At 34.6% G+C, this 4,870-nt stretch overlaps 1 pseudogene; it reads left to right on the top strand.

Moving 5' to 3' along the window:
• The first annotated feature begins 3,581 nt into the window (after positions 1-3,581).
• Positions 3,582-4,138, top strand: LOC122678153 (annotated as a pseudogene).
• Positions 4,139-4,870: the final 732 nt, after the last annotated feature.

Raw genomic sequence — 4,870 nt, 5'->3', positions numbered from 1 at the left:
ACTTACTAAAGTGGCAAATGCAGGCACTCTTGTTTCCAGAGATATGCTCATGATGATGTTATAACTAGCTTCCTGGAAGGAAGAAGATAGACTGACTCCAATTCTAATATTTATTCTTGGCCATTACATAGCTTTGTGTATTTTACAGACATTAAGTTTTAGTGTTCCTTTAAATATCTTATATATTTTTCTGTTTCTTTTCTAACCTTTCAAGTGTGTATATCTGCGTTAGTGATGAACACCAAGAACAAACCGAACAGAGATTAGCAAGGAGGAATGAAAGTTTGCTGCCTATATAGATTTCAGAGCAAGACAAACCTCTGATATCCTAAATTCTTTTTGACATTAACAAGCTGCTCTAATCTCACAAAGTGGATTAGTCTTCCATCACACCACTTGATGGTATGAAAGCACAGCATTAGAATCTGTGTTGTTATCCTATGTAATGCTGAAGCGGCAGTTTACTGTGTTCACATTTAGCACTCTACCTTTTCATGAGAGAAACAAAATTTTATTTTTGAAGGTATTTTTCTCTATTGTTGTTCAGTCTCTCAGTCATGTCCAACTCTTTACAACTCTACGGACTGCAGCATGCCAGGATTCCCTGTCCTTCACCATCTCCTGGAGTTTGCTCAAACTCATGTCCATTGAGTCAGTGATGCCATCCAACCATCTCATTCTCTGTTGCCCTCTTCTCCTCCTGCCCTCGATCTTTCCCAGCATCAGTCTTTTCCAATGAGTCAGCTCTTCACACCAGGTTGCCAAAGTATTGGAACCTCAACTTCAGCATTAGTCCTTCCACTGAATATTCAGGGTTGATTTCCTTTAGGGTTGACTGGCTTGATCTCCTTGTTGTCCAAAGGACTCTTAAGAGTTTTTTCTCTATTATGATATACCAAAATGGTCACCAAAACAAAGATTTCTGTAATGGTCATCTTTGTTGTTGAAAGAATCTGATTGCTATCTGAATGCTTCCAGAATGTTCTAAATAATATGCAAACTCTCCTTTCATATTTCACTCATTCTGGTCTTTGTTTCCTTTTGTGAAACAATACCAATAACTTACTGTTTGCTGATCCAATATTATTTCCTATCTTGCTCAAAGTGCCTTGATATTGTTAACTGCTCACTACCCTTGGCACCTAAGATGAATAATTTACCTGTATCTTTCAAAATCTATCATTGTATTTTACACTTGACTCCACTTTTGGCTCTTTATTCCTACTTCTGAGTCCTATCGCTCAAGTTTGCTTTGACAATTTCATAATTATCAATTAGATCAGTTGCCATGTAATTTAATGGCCACAAAGTGTGTGACTTCCTAAACAATTTTTCGCTGCATTAAACTTTTTTGTCTTAAACCATTGGTAGGATACATAACTGCCTTTTTATGTGTTTCATTAACTAAATTTTTATATGCTCATTTAGGAACTCAGCTGGTAGGGACAAAATGGACCCCTGAAATGCCTCCCATTTCCACATCTTCTTGAAATTTACCATCCATGCAATGCTATTTTCTGATAATTCCAGCTCACATAATTCTGCTTATCTTTAAACATCCTATAGCACTTCATTTTCAGCCATTGAGTTTTTGCTTTGTGATTTAAATCTGTTCATTCTCTTTACTCAATCATACTATAAATTCAAGGGGAATAGAGATTTTATATCCTCTACCATTATATCTCCTAGAGTGTCCTTTTTGGGCACTGGGTAGGTACTCATTAAATACTGATTGAAAGTTTTTAATCATATTGTTGAGTTTTTTCCCCATACTTTGGATTGAGCTCAAACATCACTTAATACATAGCCTTTCTTAGTAAAAAAAAGAAAAAAAATTACAAACTAAGACTTTTTATCTGGTGACTGGCCTTTAATTATACTAACTGCAACTTTTAAGTTGCATTACTGATCCAAAGAAAATACTGACTGTTGGTAATTTTCTGACCCGTGATTGATGAAATGTTATTGAGTAACATTAGTCATATTCTTTGTCAGAATATAACTTGGTATTTGGCAGTTATACCATCAATTAGCATTACTGCTGATAACCTCTATTTATATACCAAGTAATTTGTTTTTCCATATGAGCTGAAAGAAGGGGAGAAGGAAATGATAGTTGCTCATTGCTACAGTCATTTGCAGTAAGAAAAATAAAGAAATTTTTTTTAACTTTTGTAAAAATCTATGTTGTTAAGTACATATACCCATGCATGCATGGTCATCTTTGGATGATTTCTGTCTACCATTAAGTATCAATTTATTTTTATTGCCCACTTTTAATCTGGGTCTTTGATGCTTCATTTCTTACCTAGATTTTTGGATGAGTGAAATAATCCAAGTCTCCATACCAAGGTTCCAAGAGCATTTACAATGCCAAACCAAAGAGTTGCTAACTTGGCTTATTTTTCCCCTTTTCTGAAATGCATTCTAATTAAGCAAACTCATATCTCAATGCTTTTAATCCACTTCTTAAAAAGGAGTTAAGCATTTATTTAATGTCTACTATGTGCCAAACAATGTGGTGGGCATTCCTCATAAGTTTATAAATGAGAAAATAATAAGTTTTAAATAATTTAGACCAAAATAAAGCAAGCATAGTTCTTTAGATACCAATCTCTTTAGATACCAAAATATTGGAGCTTCAGCTTCAGTCCTTCCAATGAATATTCAGGGTTGATTTCCTTTAAGATTGACTGGTTTGATCTTAAGGGACTCTCAAGAGTCTTCTCTAACACCACAATTCAAAATCATCAATTCTTCAGCTCTAAGCTTTATAGTCCAACTCTCACACCCATACATGGCTACTGGAAAAACCATAGCTTTGACTATATGGACCTTTGTCGACAAAGTAATGTCTCTGCTTTTTAATATGCTATCTAGGTTTGTCATAGATTTTCTTCCAAGGAGCAAGCGTCTTTTAATTTCATGGCTGCAGTCACCATCAGCAGTGATTTTGGAGCCTTTTTTCCTTTGAGACTTTTTAAGTTATCTCGATATTGACAAAGATAACTTTAAAAGTCTCAAAGGGAAAAATTAATTTTTAGTACTTTAAGTACTTTATAATTAACATGCAACCAGTAAGAAGAATCATCTAGTTTGAAATTAGACTATTAAATCATCTGTATTTGTAGTATGAATTTCGTTTACCTTTTCCCCTAAAAATAAGAATTTTAGAGTTTTTTTTACATTAATTCAACCTCTTTTTTTCATATTTACCCAGACTATCATTTGGTGTAGGCAAATATAAATACAGTCCTGATTTCAAAAATAAGTAAAAAGAATTCATTCCAAGCTTCAAATACACGCACGCACGCACACACACACACACACACACACACACACACACACCTTTTTTTATATGTAGGCAGGAAGATAAAGAACATTTCTGATGGAAATTTGAACAACACTTCTTGTAAGTAGCAAACACCAATAGTTTTTATCTAAGGATTCATTATTTTTAAAATTTCAAACTAAATGGAAAGAAAATAATGATTAATGTCTTAAAGACAGATTTAGAAAATCTAACATTTTAATTGATTTAATGCTTTCTACATACAAGTTAACATATTTTAAAGATAAAGATGGTTCATCTGCTAAACTGCATCATCACCCTGTCCCAAAGCATGGGACATCAGCAAGAATGGGAACTTGCCCTAGCCCTTGCTCAGGTATGAATTCAAGCATTCCTCTTCAGTAGAAGATAAACAGAATTTGGTGATTATGGGTAGGAAGATGTGGTTCATCATTCCAGAGAAGAATTGAACTTTCAAAGACAAAATTAATATAATTATATTATTGAGTTCTCAATAGAGAACTCAAGGAACCGCCACAAGGAGCTCATTTTCTTGCCAAAAGTCTGGATGATGCCTTAGAACTTATCAAGCAACCAGCATTAACAAATAAACTAGACATGGTTTGAAAGCAGGAAGCAGTTCTATATATAAGGAAGCCATGAACAAGCCAGGCCATTTTAGATTATTTGTGGCTAAAAATCATGCAAGAATTTGAAAGTGATACATTTTTTCCAGAAAATGATTTGGAAAATTATAAACTTCTCCCGGAATATCCAGGTGTTCCTTCTGTCCAGGAGGAGAAAGTCATTAAGTACAAACTTGAAGTATAAGAAAAAAGCAATTAAAGTGAAAGTGTTTTCATATCTATTTTGACCCATCTTCCCTCTGCCAAAAAAAAAAAAATTATGCACTTTTTGTTGTAGAGACTTTTGTTGACTTTAAGTCAATTATTTCTACGCAATGTATTCTTTTTCCCATTAATCTTTTTTTTATTAATTTTTATTGGAGTAAACTTGCTTCATAATGTGTTAGTTTCTGTTGCACAGCAAAGTGAATCTGCTAGGCATATACACGTATCCCCTCTTTTTAAAATTTCCTTCCCATTTAGGTCACCGCAGGGCAGTGAGTAGAGTTCTCTGTGCCATACAGTAGGTTCCCATGAGTCATCTATTTTTTTTTTTTTGTAGTATATTTCTCATTGTGAGCTTCCTTAGTGACGGCAGTAAAGGATATGCGTGCAATGCAGGAGATGTGGGTTCGATTCCTGGGTTGGGAAGAGGAGATGCCAACCCACTCCAGTATTCTTGTCTGAGAAATCCCATGGACAAATGAGCCTGGTGGGCTACAGTCCATGGATTTGCAAAAAGTCAGACAAAACTTAGTGACTAAAAACAAACAACAACATACAAGTTAACACATGTTGAAGAAAAATCTAGGCATTATTTCCACTAGCCTTCACTCTTACGTCAAGGCTGTATATCGTCACCTTGCTTTTTTAACTTATATGCAGAGTGTATGCATGCATGCTAAGTCACTTCAGTTGTGTCTGACTCTTTGTGACCCTATGGACTGTAGCC

This window comes from Cervus elaphus, chromosome 3 (assembly GCF_910594005.1).
Source record: "Cervus elaphus chromosome 3, mCerEla1.1, whole genome shotgun sequence".
Taxonomy (NCBI): Eukaryota; Metazoa; Chordata; class Mammalia; order Artiodactyla; family Cervidae; genus Cervus; species Cervus elaphus.
This window is presented reverse-complemented; position numbering and strand designations above follow the sequence as displayed.